Here is a 20,883-nt window from a genome sequence, read left to right on the forward strand (position 1 = left end):
GCCGCACAAATTGAGCCCATTATTTCAACAGGTGGCCGCAATTCTGCACATCAGCGATCCGGCTAACAAGGGCCCGCCCGCGCAGCCTTGAGGCCTTCGCTAAAGGCACAGCAAACACCTGGAGAAGGAGTGGCCTGCCGTGGATCAGACCAGCATTGAGGGAGAGCGGCTGGAGAACGCCAGGCACGGCCCACCGGGAGCTCTGGGCCTCTTCGGCGAGGCGGTGGAACGTGTGCGGCCCCGGCGCCTGGGGAGGCGTGAGAGCTCATGGTGTTGCAGCGGCCCATGGCGGGGAGGCGCGCCGCTTCACCCAGGCGAGGCCCGGATGAAATTAAGGTAGGAGCGTTCCGCTACGGGGCTCGCTCGCTCAGTCAGCGGGCTCTCCAGTCACCCCGGCCTTCCCGTGTGACATACACACCATTAACAAGCGAGAGGGCGCATGCCACCTCAGCCAACTGTGACCCGCTCCCCGGGGTAAACCCAGCCGCGTATGAAACCTCCATAAAGCACCGTGGAGACGCTGGGTGCAACTCGCAGACTTGCAGGCAATTAAGAGACACGCTTTTCAAATGTCCCCAAACAACGCGCACAGTTAACTGCGTATTACAGGCCACGCAGCCCCTCTCCAGCCTTCTAGACAGAGGAGGTGTGGGTGGGCAACAAGATCATGTCGCACAGCCCCCAATAGCAAGCTGATCCCCTGCATAGACCGCAGCGGTTGATCTCAACCCCAGACAACAACCTCAAATATCAAGATCAACGCGGCTATACCCGGACATTCTCTTTACAAGAAGGAACCACTGTGCAACAAGCCAAGAGAAATCAGAGAGTAACATTGCCAGTCAGACCGAACCCTCATGAGGCTGGAGGTGGACCCCATCTCTGCTTGAAAACTGAAAGCTACAATTGTGTCCAAAGCACCTTCAGGGCACTAACACAGGGAAGCCTTTCAGATTTCCCAAGGTTTAAATACCTTCTCTGGGATCAACTACTGTTTTCCAGAACAGTGGAGTGAAATCAACTTCACTTAGCCCTGTAGAATTCTAGACCCAGAGCAAGCTATCTTACAATAGAGTGCTGGAGGGGTTACTTAGTATCCCCCATGTCGAGTTACTCATGTAACAGTTAAATGTTACCCTTTCCTCTCAGAATGGCTGGTGACAGTGGTTTTACAATGAACGGCCATGATTTACCCCGACCGCGAACTGTTCGCAGCTCTGGTAATGTTAAATCGCGGGAGCCATGTTTTTCAAGATGGCGCTCGAGCCTCCTTTGTTAAAACGGTTCCGGTCTTTTTCTCGCAATTTCTTTGTGGAAAGGTCCTTCTACACGCCAAACCAGGTTTGGTCTTTGCTCATTCGCCTTCGGCGGGTTTCAGGAGTGAAACCCGCCTCTGGCTTCAGAGTGTCTGGGGTAGGCAGGAAGAGACGGAGGTGCCCGAAACTCCGTTCTTAGTCTCCTAGGAGGCCCAAATGCACTCTGTGGTGATTGACTGGCTGCCTGTCCGGGAAGGGAAGCCACCCTGCTGGGTGAGTGGCAGCTAGGCTGGAATGAATGGGAGAGAACTGAATAAAAGGCGAGTCTCTTGGCTTGGAAGGCAGATACGACCACTGGACGAAGGAACCGAAGAAGAGCTTGAAGACGGCTGCTGCAACTCCTGGACCGTTGGTTTGCCCGGTGAAGCATGGATGCAGGTCTGAATCGCCAAGTTCACATCGACAGAGAAGCCCTGCAAGGACGACTTCTCCCTTTGAGTTGGTAGGACCAATCAACTCCCAAGTAAGCCACCTGGACACCCATCTCGGAGCCAGTTGCATTTACTCAGAGTGCTCCAGGAAACTGTAGAGCCAGGGAGAGGGACACCAGATTGTGTGCCTTGCTAGTTAACTGGCCAAAAGCTTTTGGAAGATCCTCCGGACTACCACGAAGCAGGACTGACCAAGCCTGACCCCCGCGTCCCCTCAGTTGAGTGCGGAACCTTAGAAGTGAGGAAAGTCCACCTTGACAGCCAGGAACTGCGCTTATTGCTATTTGCTGTACCGCAAGGAGCTGAAACGCGAAACAGCCACTGAAAGTAAAGTTTGCTGGTTGCCAGTTTTGACGGTGCCAGTACAGTGCAGGAGTCCCCCGACGTCCTCCCTCTTGTCCCCACGACGTAGGCCAGGAACAGTGAGATCTGTAGAGCTGTACAGGAACAGAAGTCTTCAGGTGCATCTTTTTCTTCTTTACAAAGGTACTGTAAAAATAGCCTAAGAGAACTTACCTCTTACTGTGGAAGTGCTTGTGACTTCTGCAATTCACAAGTCTAATCAGCTTGTGGCCCTACATTTGATTCTTTTTGTTCTCAAAGACTGCTAAGAACTTGCGCAAAGACTTTTCCATTTACTTACCGGAAGTGCTGCATGCTATACAAAGACTTTGGCCTATTGACTTTGGCTTAGCATATTGAATTGAATGACTCTTCTAAGAGCTATCTAAAAGTATTTGCCCTGCTTCTGACTATTTGTATTTCTTGCGTTCTAATAATCTTTACCTTTTACTTACCTTTCAAAGAGTATTCTGTATGCCAACAGTAAGGTATTAATGTCCCCAGCACCCTTGTTACTGAAGTCACCTGTGGGTGTAGGTTGTGTCTGTGGGCCATCCCAAAAGGGCCTTGTCTGATCCAGGAACTCAGTATTGAAGTATATTTTTGTGTTACTATTCTATTGCTCCCTTCTGAAGAAGGCTTTATAACTGACTGATTAATTATTAATTGTTTATGCAAGAAACCTTGAGTGTAAGAGTTTATTTGAATACCTCCAACTGAATCTTTGTGCAACTCCATTACTGCTCACATTTCCCCTTTTGAGATAAGCCTGGCTGCTCAACACGCTACCAAAACTGTGTAGTACAAGCTTATACCAAAGGTTGGATTGCCTATACCTGTAGTCGTAGTGTTCCCAGAGGGTAATGCATTCAAACTTTGCCTAACACCCCTCACACTCCTGTGCTAACCCCCAGATATATATATATATATATATATATATATATATATATATATATATATATATATATATATATATATATATATATATATATATATATATATATATATATATATATATATATATATATATATATATATATATATATATATATATATATATATATATATATATATATATATATATATATATATCTCCCCCCTCTCTCTCTCCTCTATCCTGTTCATGACCAATTCTTCAGTGCTGGGATGGCACAACAGGAAGTGGAACATCCCGGGTGCCTGGAATGATGAGCAGTGGGCGGGTATCCTGCCAGCTCGAGTAACAGCTGCGGGGCGCGGAGACGGTAGTAACATCAGAGGGACTCCAATGCATACATCGAGGGCCAGTGAGCCGGACACCGTGAGGCAGGGACTCTGCAGCACGCACACACCGGGATGCTGCTGGCGGCGTCTCGCCGCGTTCCTTGTCGCATCGGAGCCGCATTATGTGCCCGACTGGGTAAGAAGAGGCAATGATGATGCAGCGGCACATAAAGCTTGAGGCAAGGGATAGTCTCCTCAAACCGTGATTCCCACAGACATGCGGGTGACCAGCAACTTGATCGGCTACCTGGCTTTGCGCGCCATCCAGCAGCAGGCATTTCTCAAACGTAGGACACCTACAGCGGAACTTGGAATTAAGGTCCTGGAGCAGGACGAGAGTGGCCCCGACGCAGGACTTGGTTCCTGACGCGCCAGCCCACAGTGGGCATGTTCACAATAAAGGGCTGCCTAGTGGAGGTACAGGACACCCAGCCGTGAGGCATAGGCAGTAGGTGTCCAGGTGCACAACCTGACACCCAGCACGCCAGTCAGGCGAAGGTATCAGACGAGTTCTGTGGGAGGACGTGGAGAGCCCCAGATCGACGTGCAGGGAGTAAACAAACTGCAACACTACCTGGCCCCCAGCACACCAGTCAGCAAAAGGGGTACTGAGGTAAGGGGTACCCTCACAGGGGTGCAGAGTGCCCGGAAACAATACAGTTCCAGATTTATTTTTATTTATTTTTTGGTAGCAAAAATTAATTTACACCTTTACAAAATTTTGTCGAATAAAAGTAACACCTTTCATATCGGAGTCAAAATATTCATTATATAAAACACAGTATAAGACACAGTATAAAACCAAGTTGTACATCACCACCTATGATAAAACAAATCTTAAAATTAACATCAATTCATCGTACACTTAATTAGAATACAATTTGAAGCAAATTTCAATTTTAAAGGAATTTCAATGTCTGTCACTGCTTCGATGAATTCATTAATTTGACTAACTCGTCAATTCAGAAGAGAGTTCACATGTGTTCGCAATTATTGCTAAATACCAATCGATTACAGAAATGCTAAAATAAAATACAAACCAAGGCTCGTCCATAAGGAGCAGATGTTACATCGCCTTTTATAATACCACACTCCGTAATACTACTTGTTTTATGTTCGGTGACATATATGCTATTTGGGTGCCTACATGACATATATATCCTTCAAGATATGCAAAGTATCGTTTAAAAGCAAGAGGTCATCTTCAATCATGTTCACGAGTCTCACAGTTGCTAACATAATTGGATTAGACTGGCCCCACATACAGCGCAACCAGACCATGTTACGCTCAAAAGGAGAGTTGGAAACCAAAAAGGATCCCAAACAGAGGAGCCTTTGTCGCTCAAAATGAGTACAATACATAAACAAGTTTTCAAGAGTTTGACTCCTCAGTTGTGAAACAAAACCTGCAATGCTCCCACTTTCCAAGCTCTCTGTAACCTGACCAGTTCCTAATACGAGATCCCGTATGAATGAGATCCAGGCGGAATCTCATATGTCCTTCTGGCGTTCTTATCAGGAAAACACAATACATAGGGCAAGCGAGGAGAAATGGCATGTCTAAATTTGGCCTAAGTGCAAAATGATGAATAGCCTGTAATCAAATCAGAGTTACGGGTCCATGCATTCCTAAAGAACCTTATTTTGGCTTTCCCCGGAGAATCTATTAGGTCCTGCTGCGACATGTTCAAATTTCTCAAAATTGAAGACATGCGTAACTTAAATTCAACAATAGATGCCGGATGTTCTTCTTGAAGCATTGACCTAAAGTCCTCAGAGAATTGACTGGAGGCAAAATCATTTTGCTAAATGAATTAACCATACGCCAGTCATATTTGTCTGCCAAGGGATATAAGCCCAGTTCATGTAGGAGGATTGCATTGGGCAAATAACCAGGGAGCCCCAAGACCCTTTTCCAGATTTTGCCCTGCAGAAGATTTAATACTGGACCCAAATTCAACAAATAGGCATCCAGAGTGTACAGTAGGATGGACTCTAATTTCATGGTATATAAGTGTAGCAAGGGCATGAGGGAGTATCTACAATACCTAGAGAAGATGATTCTCATCTGGGCAGACAGATGGTTGAGCTTAGTGTCCAACACTGTGCGCCACTTGCCGAGGGACATGCCGTTTGATATGTGGTAACCCAGATAAATAATTTCATCCCTAATCATAATAGGTTGTAAATTTACAACATACTTGAATCTCAAATGTTTCTTCTTCGTCGTAATGGCTATGATGTGGGATTTAGCCGAGTTGATTGTCAGATTGTTACAAACACAGTACTCTTGAAAAGGGTTTAATTTATTTTGTAACCCAAAGGGTACCTACCTTATCAAACAGAATGACATCACCGGCAAATGCCAACCAGTGCAAACGCAACTTGCCCAGAGTTACTGGAAAGGTGTTACTTCCCTCCCATATTTTCTCAATGTCGGCCAAGTATAAGTTGAAAAGCACAGCGGCCAGGTTACAGCCCTGCTTTACACCAATACCTGTCGGGATGCTGTCAGATAACAGGCCCTCTGAGTTAATGCAAACCATATATGAAATGTTTTGATGGAGTTCCGCTATTATCGCTACCAGCTTAGAAGGGATGCCATAAGACAGCATCTTCTGCCAAAGGCGGTTGCGCAAGACGCTGTCAAATGCAGCCGATGAGTCTAATGATGCCATATAAAATCGTACCATTAGCCCTGTTGCGCGATGCTGACAGTAAATGGGCAAGAATCGATGCATTAAGCTGCGTACTCATGGCCCTACGAAAACTCACCTGTGCTTTGGAAAGAATACCAGCAGCACTAACATAGGACTCCAATTCACACAAGACAAGGCGTGCAAAATTATTTGCTGCAGTGTCTATTAGGGTAATTGTTTGAAGTTTACAGGGTCATTTAAAGCGCCCTTTTTGTGAATGGGAATTACTATTGCCATAAGCCAAGAAGCAGGTATTTTGCCAGTTTGGTATGTGAGCTGATAGCGAGTCAGCAGGTATCTAGCCCAAAAATGGGGGTCATCCTTTAATACACAAGGTGGCAGCCCATCGGGCCCTGCTGCTTTTGAGAACCTCAATTGTGCAATTGCCCAGATTATATCTTTGAGTTCCCAAGAGCAAACAGACGGAAGCTTCAACTGCAAGTTGACCTACTCCAGCCTTCTATGATGTACCAACAGGTCGTATTTTTGTAAAAAAAATTCTGCCATTCAGGGCCAGAAAATAGTCGCCACCATACGCTTATCCACCTTGCCTGTGGGATTTCTTAAAATGGACCACAGATCCCTGGTGTTTCTCTTGCACAGATGTTCAATCATCTGTTGATTAGCAAGGTTGTAAGCAGCATGACGCAACATCTTCAACTTTGACTTAAAGCGAGCCACAATTAAGTTTTTTCTCTTTTGTAATCCGCTGAGCTAATAGGGAGTTGTCTTGCCTTTCGAAGCTCGCTGGGTTTTTTTGAGTTTTTAAAGTAGCGACCTCTGCCAGATGTATATGTGCAGCTTTTGGTGAGTTATTACCAAGGTGTTCCTTAGATAAACTCACAAGGTGCCTATGGATCATCCTCAGGTTCAGTTCATTGATTTTCTCCACGTTACCCGCAGATAATTGGTCGTCGTGTGACACCAACAGGTCCCTATTAACAAGGAACACCATTTTCCGGCAAGTGCTAGGATGCCATCTGACGGACAGGGCATGCTTGTCACTTTCCACCATTACAGCGAACTCCATGATTTCATATGGGTCAACCCCAATGTGTAAACTTGTGTGCAGCATTCGGTGGTCGCTCAAACCCACATTCAGGACAAAAATGGGGTCGAGCAGTCCAGAACATGCCACTGATGCAAGCACATAATCAATGAGACACGAAGAGTTCCCGCGTTGCCAGAGATCTTAATACTGTTTATCGCAAGTGTAATCGGGTAGATACCCCAGGTTTCAAAAAAGGTGGCCCATCGTTTTCCTCTCCTAAGGGCCTGCTGTGCATATAGATGAGAATGATAGGTCGGCGGAATGTTGCCCACTAACTCCAAGCACGAGTTCAGATCACCGCCAATTAAAATTTCGTGTTTGGGGCAAAGCAGCGATGCGTTACCTAAGATTCGGTTTAGTTCCACTAAAACTGAGTCCAAAGAAGCAGCGGTTGGATTCCAGTAGATAGACAGCAAGAGCAGTGCATGGAACTTACAATCGATGGTAGTCATTTCCACCAATATGCATGTATCAGATTTGTCCAGTAAACGTGACACCACCTTCAGACTATTTTTAATATGAATGCCAATGCCACCAGATGGAGGTCCTGACTGAAATCGTCGTGCCGGGACACTGAATGCTGTGTAGCCGTCTAACACGAGGTCGTCTAGCGCCATCGTTTCCTGCAACAATAAAATATCAGGTCTATGATGTTTCTCGACCCGTTCATGCCATGCCTTGAGATTACTCACGCCTCAGCAATTCCAATATGCAACGGCAATCCCTGACAGTTATCATTCCGAAGTTGCCGTTTTCATGGATACCGCCACTTTAATCAAGGCCTCCAACCATGATAAACCACTTAACACCTGCGTCAGCGAGGCCAGTTGTTGCGTTACTTCTTTGGCATGGGACTCGAGAGGGGCCGATGCCGGACCTCCATGTCGTTCTATGGGTACAGGCGTAACAAAGTCCAGAAATGACCATGCACTCTCCAAGTCCGCAAACATACAAGGGGAAAGACCCAGTAATTCAAAATCATCTGTAAAGTCCAGAATCAATTTAGTTATCTGTGATCGACTCTGCACAGCACTCTATGATTGTTGTGGGTTGCTTGTTTTACCCAGTCTAAGTCCTTGGGTGCCAGATTTCTTAATGAAGGAATCTGGAAAAATGAATTTATCAAAAAGGACATTTATGTCCGGGTTGCTGACCCTTCCAAGTATTTGTTTCATATCCTTGGGGGTCTCCGAAAGGGACAACATATCGTGGAGGGTCTCCCCTGAGAGGACCTTCCCTGGTGATTCATCCTCACAGGGGTCATTCCTCGCCAGAGCCGAAAATGGCCGCACATCCAATGCCCTTGGTTCATTCTCCTCATGCACTACTATACCCGAGGACCCAGCTTCCTGTGCCACCGGATCATTGGACTGACCCTCACGGTTGACTAGCGAGGGCAAAGTCACATTGCCCTTATTTGGAGAGTTTGCACAGTCTGCTTCTACATGCGGCCGAACAGCCACTTTTTTACTTTCAATGCTTGGGAAAAAGCAGTGAAGTTGAAGTTGTGACTTGGCAGATGGTGTCCAGGGGGGTTTAAGAGTCGACACCTGCACGTTGCCACTTTTCAGTGCTTTAATCTGAAGATGTTTTTTGCTTTCCTCATTCAAGTCTAGGAGATCTAGAGCAAGATCGTCAAAACTTGCCCCCGTTTTGCTACTCACTTTTGGCATGGATTCCAAGGGAACCCGGGGACAGCTCGCCAGGGTACCTTTTTTGTCACTTTCTTTTGAGTGGATTTTGCAAGGTTTAAGCGTTTTTGGGCTCTCAGGAACGACTTCTTCGCCTTACGAGAAATTAAGTGCCTTCCCTCTTGCTCTGCGTTACCCACATCTGGCTCACACACCAACGGGGGAACTCTGATGCTGAAAATGCATTAGAGGGACAGGGCCTCCGTATCCTTGTCCTTTACTGCCTTTTTATGGCGTGTTCTGTCATATTTTCCGTGCAGGAGTTAATGTGGGACTCCTGGCGGTGCAGCTCTCTCTTTTGGTTTGGTGAACAGACCCATGGGATACCCTTACGGCACCCATGGGTGGGGGTACAACCCTGTGCCCCTAGTGTATGTTTTTGGGCACCTGTGGGTGGCCCACAGAGCAGGGTATGGGCTGGTGGCATCTCCATGCTTACTTTGACAGGTGCGCCGAGTATCCTCCATTTTGGGATCCCCAGGCCCTGCCATTGGAATCAGTTGATTCCTGATGGAAAACAAGATGGCCCCTGTGGCCTCTTGCTTTCTATTACCTGTTACCTTGTTTTCCCAAAGTCCTGGGAAGCCCTGACTCTGTCCCTTCCCCCTGACTGGCTGTTGGGTGGAAGTTCCATATATGGTGGTGTTGTGAAGTCTAGTCCAGACTAACGGGAGCCTTCCCAGTGACTATGTTGTGGGTACGTCCTGTGGGTGGGACCTGGGTGAATGGAGTGTGTGACCAATTTGCACTTCTTGTTGTGGCTGTCTGGTGTCTGGTATGAGAGACAAGACTGAGACAGCCCTGCCCGAAACTGGCCTGAATGCAGTGTGTAGTGTTGAATGGCTGAGTACTTGTCCCAATCCACATTCCTTGTTGTGAGTGTCTGAGAGGGAGGAGGATGGCCTGAATGCACTGTGTGCCTGATTGGCTGACTGACTGCATGAATGTCCTTCTGTATGATTGGCTGCTGAGAGTGACCCAGCAGTGTGGATGAGAGACAAGATAGTATATCTGGGGACCTCTCACCACTGGAAATTGTTCAGAAGCTGTGTCTACACTTTAAGAGTAACTGGAACTGCTGATCCTCGACACCCAGCTGGAAGAAGACGACGACTCGCTGTTGCATTTGCTTCGACCTGATCTGAAAGCTGCCAAACTCGTCAAGGACTGATCCGAGAGAGGACCTGGTAAGGCGCCCTCTTCCTGTGCTCCGAGGGACCATCGAGCACCGCTAACCTTCGCCGAAGTTCCCTGGAAGTCAAACCCTCGAAAGGCTGCGGACACGGGACCGCTGAGGAGAACGAAGCAAAGCACCCAGACTTGGCCGCTGTCGAAGTCTATTGCCGTCGACCAGGGTTCGCAGGTTTGTGTAACCGCTGGAGGCCCGTCGAAGTTGTGTTGCCCAGCCGTGGGGACCACTTGACGCCGTGCCGCCGACGACCGGAGCCGCCTCTCCCTTTGCCTAAGAATATTTGAATCCAAGGACTCCCTTGTCTGCAACGTCGACCGCTTTGTCCCGCCGGAGAAAGTCGAGGACGACCAACGCGCCGAGGAGAATCCGCCAGTGGGTTTCCCGCCAACTGAAGGCCACAAAGACTTCGACGACTCGACGCCCTCGTTGGGCCACCATTCTTCTGAAACTCTTTGCGGTCCTGAACAATCCATCGCCGAGGTGCCCCGCACACCTCATCCTCGCAGGACGTCGCTGACGAGCACCGCCTGGATCGATATTGGGGTCTCGGCACCCTTGAACTTCTCATCGCCGCCGTTGACGCCAAGTTCACCATCTTCGACGCCTCTCGACGATCCGTGGCTCCTGCTTTAAAGGGAGTCACTCAAGAAGGATCCTTCAACGTGTCTTCGAAGAACTCTACTCCACCAGGTACATTGGGGGGGGGTAAAAGGAAATAAGACTAGTGAACAATATATGGACTGGGCTTGTGCTATATATCTTTATTCTAAAGGTTGCCCAGGTGGGGGGATCTCCACACAGAACTGTACCTAGTGGTAGGGGCCAGTATTCTGCCTACCGTGTCAACCATCTTGTTTTCCTTCCTATCTCTATTGCTGACTTCCGCGTTATTGATCTGTGTGACATTTTAACCGTACAGTTGATGCACTTTAATGAGATTCGATAACATTGAAGGTACCACTTTAGAATTGTATATATTTATCATTATTGATTTCAGAGTACAAAGTGTGTTATTGTGATCGTGTACATACCTTTGAATATTAATTATATAAAGACGGTTTTCAGTAATACAGTGTGTGGACATTCCTTTGTGGGGGTTCGGGGACTACACTGTACTTAAGAACCAGCCTGCATCACCTCCTGAGAAGCTAGGTCTTGATTGCTCGTCCATTGCTACCGTAATAGAGAATCTTGGCTGGGGTCTTCTGTGCCTCACCTCTACCATATAGAGAGCAGAAGTACAGAGACCCCCATCCAGTCTTCACAGGAACAAGGGACTCTGAGGTGGCCTGAGAGTCAATAATATCCGTCAGTGCAGAGGGACTGTCTGGCATTTGATCAACCCTACTAGCGAGCTCCATTCCTCCACATGAGGGCTCTGTGGATGCAGAAGGTTGAGATTTCGTGACCATATTAAAAAGTAGTTGTTCTACCTGGAACAGACGATCATGCTGGAGTTTGGCTACTTCCAGGAGGTCGATAGCCTCTGTATCACGGTGCTCTAGGCCAACCCTATTTTCTCCTTGCAACACTTGCGAGTACAATCTTTGCGGCAAATAGGCGTTGGAAGGCCCATAATCCGTTTGAGTTCCTTGAGACCGTAAGGCACAAGCAGGAGGAGCTGGTGTGGCGACCGCTGTTGCCATCATTTTCTTCGAATTGGGCAAAGTAGAATGCCTTTGATTGCTCCTCCGCCAATATAAAACCTTCCAATCTGGCCATTTTTTCTTTCATAAAGGCTAGGGAGCCCTGCATTTCCCTTAAAGAGCAATGAGTTAGCTCATGGCCCTTATCAAGAAGGTTGAGTATTCACGAAATCACTGGGAAATTAAAAGGGTCATTTGGAAAAGAGCCAGAGGGTGAATCCTCTGGCGTTGATGATGACCGTGCGTCCCCTTTGTGGGCAACAAGGCCAACATTGTCCCTCCCCAGTGTAAAGGCATCCAATCCGTGAGGCAGAAAAGCCCCAGTTGTGTGTGCATAGCTATCATGGGGGTTCTTATAGTCTGAGGACGTTCCCCCTCCCATTCCCCTGGATGGAGTACCTGGTAGGTCCCTTCCAGGTTCGCTGAGATTTTTACAGCTTAATTCATCGGGGAGATGGAAGTGTACTTGTTTGCGAAAAGGAAACGCCCTAGAGGCAGGTGAAGAAGGGCCGCGAGAAAGCTGCACACGTTTGCCCAGTTCGCTCATGATCCTCAGTGCGAGCATAAATGTATCTGAGACATGGGCAAAACCTTCATGTGATTGCATTGGGGTACAGTTGATATCATGTACATGAGAAGCCTCACAGACCATCTCCCCATCATTTTCGTTAGCTTCTTGGATGGAAAATGTGGGAGGATTCAATTCCGATGGGGCCACTTTTGTCAGTGCCTCTGTACCAGGAGCCAGCCCCTCCACTTGGGGAGAGTCAGATACCCCTTCTTGGTCTGGTATAGCAGACACCACATCGGACAATATTGACATTGATAATACTGATTTTTTGTTGGAAGGTAACAATGGTAGGGTGCTATTAAGCAATTTGTTCCCAACGTGCTTCCCGGGAACTTTGGCCGGGATACCCGACTTGTTGCCCCTTCTCAGAGCGCGGCTCATGATCTACTTTTAGTCTACCGGTGGGGTCAATGGAATATTCACCACTAAAAGCTTATCACCCACCCACCAGGGGTAACGGACATACACACTGACAGGAATGGTGGTGATCGTCTCCCCCCAGGTCAGGTTACCACAAACGTATATACAGCATTCCACCACCACCCGCCCCAGTTCTTCCCACTCCCAAATTACAGGCTGAACTGGATTAAAGGAGCTTCAACTCGGTAGAGCCTTACCTCAGCAAGCAACAGGTACAGTAATATTTCAAAACTCAAGACCCCCCAGTTTTCATTTCTTACGTTTGTCAGTGGGGCAGCTGAAAACAGACGCTTGTAGAATGCAATTTCACACAGCCATAAAGCACGTTCTCCCAAAAGGGTGTGGGTCGTTAGATGATGATTTAGACTAATATTCCCAAGTTCAGGGGGAAAAGGGACAGCAAGGGTCACAGTGACCACCTATGAGCCACGTGCAAACCCAATGTACTGCCATTCGAGCCCCTCAGTCATACGCGGATGGCCGTCACTTGTCAGGTTCAAAGCCCTAAAGCCCACAGTCACCTGACCAAAAGGAACACTTAGTGACACCAAGTAGCAATTCAGGGGCAGGACCAGGGGCTGGCCTATGCTTTAAAGCACTCAAAACCTAATAGAACGGCCCTGATTATGGTGTCGAGGCGGAGCATTTGGGAGTAAATGGCACACAAAAATAAAGGAACAAAGGCCCAGTACACACACTGCCTCTTTAGGGATGGTCTCTACTAGGTGCGCTTGTACCTCACACCGAGAGTTCAAAGGCACATGGCCTGCAGTCACCCTCTAGTTGAAAGAGAGACAAATACCCAAGGCGATAGTAGTCTTACCACACAACCTCAGTACGCCTACTTGTGGTAAGGTGTCAACGCGGTGCAAAAAAGGGTTTAAAGGCCTAGTGCCCGCAGTCACCCATTGTGGAGGATCTCCAAATTAACTTTGATTCAGCACACAGGGGCTCAAAGACACTACACCAGCAGTCGCCCACTGTGAGAGAGATAAACAAAACTTTCAATCGTATAATCTCAAACACATGAGTTCAAAAAAACACCAACTTTAACAGCCAGACACGGTACCTGTCTACCCCAATGCACCCTCCGAGCTGTAATCTCCTTGGGCACCGGTCCATCAAGGTGCGTCAGTGCGATTCCAATACAAATTCCATAGGGCACAACTCAACGTCCCAGCCAAGGCACGCAATGCACGCGTGCCAGCTGTGCGAGGCGGGAAAGGCACTTCCAATAGGTAACTAAGCAAGTCCCAACTTAGACATTTGTCATATCACCAGTCCATGAGGCTGTCTCACATGGGGGCACCAAGAAGGTGCGACTGATCAAGTTATTGAAATCCCATTAGTCCTGAAGCAGAAAGAGCAATTGGGTGCCACAATCGTAGTAATCAAATGTATGTTTGTAAGAGCACCAAATATAAAGTTCCAGGTTTAGTCCAACCCTGGCTCCCCTCAGCCACCCCTTGCGGCGAAATCAACACCATACATGCCAACATTGTCGACCACCTGGGAGGGAGATTTTGAAACAGGAAGCAGGAGACAGGAATTTCCCCATAGGATTGCATTGGGGATTTAATTATTTTAGGCGGGAGAAAGTTAAAAATATCAATATATTTCATCATTTTGGCCTGCAGACCCCCCCTTCCCACCGCATCCCGCATCCCTCCCCGAGCGTGTCCCTGCTCCCTCCCGCCTCCCAACCCGCCCACCGCCCGTGATTGGTGACTGGGCTTCCGGGCCCAGGGTCTAGCGACCCGCGCTGCAGGCGCTCACTGCCTTTCACCAACCAAAGCCCGCCTCTCCTCCTCTCCCAGCACCGTTCTCATTGGTCCCTCCAGCCTTTATCACCGGTCCCCCCCAAGGCAGCCCTCTGCCCGGCAACCACCAGCGGCTAAGGGCCACTCCAACAGAGGCGACTCCAGGAAGTGTCAGCAGGTGTCCGCAGGGGAAGCGAAGCCAGTGGCCAGCCGTCAACCAGCAACTACAAGGACCAGTAAGGTAGGGGGGTTTGGAGAGGTACAGCTTTACACTAGATACCTAACCTCGTTGCCCCAAACTGCATTTGATGGAAGGGCCGCCGTGCCCAAATTGCATGGTCTGTTCTCCAAACTGCATTGATAGGCCTCTCTCCCACTATACAGGTGTCTCTCAAACTTAGCAGATAGAAGGGCCGCCGTGCCCAAATTGCATTGTCTGTTCTCCAAACTGCCTTGATAGAAGGGCCGCCGTGCCCAAATTGCATGGTCTGTTCTCCAAACTGCATTGATAGGCCTCTCTCCCACTATACAGGTGTCTCTCAAACTTAGCAGATAGAAGGGCCGCCGTGCCCAAATTGCATTGTCTGTTCTCCAAACTGCATTAATAGAAGGGCCGCCGTGCCCAAATTGCATTGTCTGTTCTCCAAACTGCATTGATAGAAGGGCCGCCGTGCCCAAATTGCATTGTCTGTTCTCCAAACTGCACTGATAGGCTTTTCTCCCACTATACAGGTGTCTCAAACTTAGCAGGGCCGCCGTGCCCAAACTGCATTGTCTGTTCTCCAGACTGCTTTGACAGGCCGCTCTCCCACTATACAGGTGTCTCAAACCTAGCAGGGCCGCCGTGCCCAAATTGCATTGTCTGTTCTCCAAACTGCATTGATAGGCCTCTATCCCACTATAAAGGTGTCTCTCAAACTTAGCAGATAGAAGGCCGCCGTGCCCAAATTGCATTGTCTGTTCTCCAAGCTGCATTGATGGGCCTCTCTCCCACTATACAGGTGTCTCTCAAACTTAGCAGATAGAAGGGCCGCCATGCCCAAATTGCATTGTCTGTTCTCCAAACTGCATTGATAGAAGGGCCGCCGTGCCCAAATTGCATTGTCTGTTCTCCAAACTGCACTGATAGGCTTTTCTCCCACTATACAGGTGTCTCAAACTTAGCAGGGCCGCCGTGCCCAAATTGCATTGTCTGTTCTCCAGACTGCTTTGACAGGCCTCTCTCCCACTATACAGGTGTCTCAAACCTAGCAGGGCCGCCGTGTCCAAATTGCATTGACGCTAAGGGTTGACAGAGACTAAAGAGAGCCACTGTTAGAACCCAACTATATAACTATATAGCCCTTAACTCCACAACAACTAGACTAAAACAACTCGGAATCGTACAATGCCGCGCAAACGACCCACCCAGAGGGAAAGAAGAGAAGAAAGAACAAACACCCCGAAACTTCAACTAAGAACCGCAACAACAGAACACACCCCCACAGACAGGTTCAAAGATCGGACCAACACTGAAAGAAGAGACAAATCCCTTTACCTAACTCCATACCTCGCTGAGACCTACTCACCAGATCCAACCAACGCAACGCCAAAACCAGCTACACTGAACAACCTACCAACATCACGAAGAAGGACAAACTCCACCAGATACAACAAGCACACAACTGAAGCAATAACACCATACATCACCAAAGCAAGAAGAACCCCCCACCCACAACCATGTCCCCTGGAAGACGAACCAGATGAAAACAAAAACCCTAGACTAAACCTAGAAGAACTACTCGAGAACGCCTACAACCTGAAACTTGCTCCTGAACAAGATCAGAAAACGACCCTAACAAAAAAAGACAAACCAAGCTACACCTCTAAACTCCACTGCAACCTAATAAATGCAAGATCCATGTCAAAACACTCTGCAGAGATCTTCGACCTACTCGACGACAACGGCATCGACATCCTCTTCATCACAGAAACTTGGCTGGACGACAACTACAAAATCACACTGCAAAGCTGCCTTCCAGCAAACATTAAATGCCTTCAAATAAACAGGAAAAACAAAAAAGGAGGAGGCATCGCAATAGCATTTAAAGAGCAGCTGAAAATAAGAACAGACGAACCACTCAACATCCCCAACTGCGAGTCCATGGTCATACACCTAACAGCTAGCCCAAAAACCAACATCACATTCATCCTGGTGTACAGACCCCCAACTTATGATGCATCCTTCGTCGACAACTTCATATAAGCCATAACCAACATAGCCATCAACCACGAACACCTAATCATACTGGGGGACTTCAACATCTGGTTCGAAGACAGTCATGCCAACTCCCAAAACTCACTGATTGAACAACTCGCCACCATGAAACTACGACAACTAGTAAAAGGGGCAACTCACTCGGCAGGACACACCTTGGACGCAATATTCGCAGAGGAAAAACTCATCACCATGGCACCGCCGATACAAATACTGTGGAGTGACTATCTCATCATCCCATTCGTAATCACTCTGCCTACTCAAGTCTACATCCAACCTCCCACACTCACAGCCACCACAAAAAGAAACTGGAAAGACGTCAAAAAAGGCAACCTATTCGAACAACTGGAGTTAACCAAGCCCTCAACAACAGAACTAGACCTAGCTGACCTAGACGGGAAAGCTGAGATACTACACAAATGGATTGCAGATACAATTGACAAGATGGCCCCAGAAAAACCATTCACACCATCAAAAAAGAGAGCAATGGCAAAATGGTTTACCCCGCTACTAAGCACCATGAGAAAAAAAAAAAAGATGGAAATGGAATTGAGGAAACATTACAATACAGACAAAAAAACAATGTTCCAGAAGCACATTCGCGCATACAAGAAGGAAATTCAAAAAGGCAAAGAGAAGGCATTATGATGACAGAATCACAAATGCCACCAACACACAAAAAGAAATGTTCCGTATCATTAAAGAAATGAGAAACCCACCAGGCTGTGACAACACCCCAACCCCCTCGGAGAAACTATGCAACAACCTTGCAGACCACTTCAAAAAGAAAATCAATGACATCCGACAAACCATCCAACAGAGACCAACCAGCAGCGACTTACAACCAAACGAACCTAAATCAGAACCGCAGCACAAACTCAATAACTACCCTGAAATATCAGCAGAGGCATTCGCAATGCTGATAAAACACAGCAAGAAAGCGGGCTCACCGATGGATCCTTGCCCCACAGACATCTACAAATCAATCCTCGAACAAGGAACACCAGCAGAATACTTCAGAAACCTTCTAAATCTATCACTGGCAACAGGAACAGTACCAAGGATCTTCAAATCAGCTTACATCAAACCACTTCTGAAAAACACAAGCGGGGACGTAGATGACCTCTCCAACTACAGACCAATCTCCAACATCCCCTACCCGGCCAAACTCCTCGAAACCTACGTATACAAACTAACCCAAGAATACGTTGAAGAACACCACCTGCTAGACCAAGCTCAAGTCGGCTTCAGACCCACAAGAGGTACAGAAACAGCACTACTATCTATCTGGGATGTCCTAAAAACAAACGCAGACTCCAACACAACATCTGCCCTTATCCTGCTCGACCTCTCCGCAGCCTTCGACACAGTTAGCCATGACAGCCTAACCAAAAGACTAGAAGACATAGGCATAACAGACACAGCGCTACGCTGGACTATATCATTCCTAGCAGACAGAACTGAAACCGTCTGGATCAAACCCTTCAAATCCACCCCACGTGTCAACGACTGTGGAGTACCGCAAGGATCCTCACTATCACCACTGTACTTCAACATCTACCAAACCCCAGTAATCAGAATCTTCAAGAAACACAACATCAAATGCTACAACTACGCAGACGACACTCAAATCATCTACAAGATCGAAGACACCCAAGCCGATCATTCAAACTTTTTTTTTTTTTAAATGTATTTTATTTTATTTTATAACGACCACACAGTGCAACAGAACATAAATAGAACACATCAAGCCACAACAAAGGCCAAACAACAGATATGAAAAAGAAAGGAAAGAAAAAACAGAACAGAATTAACTTAACAATCCCCTTCCCTCCCCCCTATGAGCCTGTAGGGTGTCCACCATCATTGTCCGTTCCGTGTGGTGGGGTTCTGTCGCTCTCAGATCCAGCCGAGGTCGACCCCGTACTAAACAGTTCAGCCAATAGCACCTTCCATGCCGTGAGGGAGCTCACCTCTTCCTCCCCTCCCGCCCTGCTGGCCTCCCACCATGCTGTCGTCTCGGCGGCAGCCCATTTCTGGAGGTCACGCCACCATACCTCCACCCGTGGCCTCTGACAATTCTTCCATCCCATGGCTATTCTGCGTTTGGCAAGTACATAAGCCAAATCTTTAAGCTTCTCCACGTGCCGAAGCTTGCGCGCCCTGGGGTACCCTCCAAGCAAACAGGCCCAGGTCGAATCTATCTTAAGTACAATGCCCCTCCCTGCCAGCTTCTGCGCCACTTCACTCCAGTAGGTTGCAATCACAGGGCAGGCCCAGAACATGTGAATCATATCAGCGTTCTCTGTGTTACACTTGGGACACGCCTGGCGCCCAGCGTCTCGAAATCTGGAAATTCTCAGGGGGGTCATGTATGCCCTATGCGTGATATATAGTTGTATCTGTTTAAACCTGGCATTCCTCGATACTTTTTTGTGGTACCCCAGGGCGCGCTCCCACTGCCCATCCGCCATCGAGGCCCCCATCTCTGCTTCCCATTCCAACCTCAGGTACCCCAAATCCTTCCCAACCTTTGCCATCAGCATCTCATACAGCCTGGAGACCTCATGCCCGCCCTCGGATGCGTCATACATAATCTCCAGCGTCGCATCCGGCTCGTCAGCCAATACGGTCTCGGGCCAAGTGCTCCGGACCTCCCTGACCACTCTGTGGAACGTCATGTATTGCCCCGCATGCAGCCCCGCCCCCGCCTCTAGATCTGCGAACTCCGCCAAGGCCCCATCCTGCCAAATGTCACCCAAAGTGACCAGCCCCACTGACTCCCAGTATGTTCGCAGGATGGCCCTAAGCTGTCCGTCTTCCCTTGCCAAGGCCACCAGCGGCAGCTGCGGCATGCACGGCAGGGGATCCCCCATCATCCGGCAGGCTCTTCGCCACATGTTCCTGCCCAACGCTAGCATCTTAGGACGCCCCCTCATCCATGTGCTGGATACCCAAATAATCTCTCGCAGGTAGAAGGGGGAGCAGTCCTTTCCCAACAGTCTATGTTCCGGGGTTTCGTCGTCCGAAAGCCACTTGGCCACGTACTGCAGCTGCGCTGCCACGTAGTAGGCCTCAAAGTTCGGCAGCCTCACGCCGCCTTTCTCATAAGCCTTCTGCAATTTCCACAATGCGACCCTGTTACGCGTGCCCTGCCATAAGAAATCTCTGCATACCCTATGTAGTCTAGCAAAAAACCCCTTGGGTATCATGTATGGAATGTTATTGAAATAATGCAGCAGCCTAGGTAGCACGACCATCTTAAGCATAGCACCCCGGCCCATCATCGCTAAGGGTAGTTTCTCCCAAAACCTCATGCACTTCTCGATCCTCCCCACTGCCAATTCAGTATTGTGCCTGTGTTCCTCCCCGGTCGTGTGGTATACGTCTATGCCCAGGTACCGAAAGGTGCTTGTCGCCCATGGGATTCGCAATACTGGCAACCTCTCCGCCGGTATCCCCACATAGCCGCCCAGCGGGAACAGAGTGGATTTCCGAGGGTTGACCGCTATACCAGAAAGCCAAGCAAACCTCTCCATCACCTCCAAGACATATTGCAAGTTCTCTTCAGGGTATTGGAGGTACAACAGCATATCGTCGGCATACAGGGATATCAGATGGCTCTCCCCCCCCACCTCTATGCCCACCGGGTCATACTGTTGCCGGAGGTAAATTGCCAAGGGCTCAAGGGCCAGGATGTACAACATTGGGGACCAAGGACATCCCTGCCTGGTGCCTCTACCTAACTGCCACCTATCCGACACTACTGCCCCCGTACGAACTCTGGCTAGAGGCGCGCTATATAATAATTCGGCCCACCTCCTGTACCCTGGCCCCATTCCGAAGTGATCCAGTGCCGCCAACAACCACGGCCAACGAACAGAGTCGAACGCCTTGACCGCATCCAGCGCCACTATCGCCATTTCGCCGTCTTTGCTACATCCCCATTCGACCACTCTGTGTAGGCGTCTATGGTTGTGGGTAATGTTCCTGTCCGGGACATAGCCCGTCTGGTCAGGGTGAATCAGCTTGCCTATCACTCTCCTCATTCTAGCCGCCAAGACAGCTGTTAGGATCTTGCTGTCCTGGTTCAGCATCGACAAGGGTCGATAGGAGCCGCAACCGTGTCCCGGTGTATTGTGCTTGGGGAGTGGCACTATGACCGCTTCCCTGAGTGATTCTGGTAGCTGTCCCAGCTCAAACGCCTCATTAAACATGTCCAGCATGGGTGGGAGTACCTCCTC

At 48.5% G+C, this 20,883-nt stretch overlaps 1 protein-coding gene across 4 annotated transcripts in view; it reads right to left on the reverse strand.

Annotated features, from left to right (window-relative positions):
• The window catches only part of CHD6 (chromodomain helicase DNA binding protein 6), a 2,307,824-nt gene that overhangs the window by 1,871,173 nt on the left and 415,768 nt on the right, over window positions 1-20,883 (reverse strand). The gene's annotated exons all lie outside the window — the stretch shown is intronic.

Source organism: Ambystoma mexicanum, chromosome 3p (genome assembly GCF_040938575.1).
Source record: "Ambystoma mexicanum isolate Mex_15411 chromosome 3p, UKY_AmexF1_1, whole genome shotgun sequence".
NCBI classification, from domain to species: Eukaryota; Metazoa; Chordata; class Amphibia; order Caudata; family Ambystomatidae; genus Ambystoma; species Ambystoma mexicanum.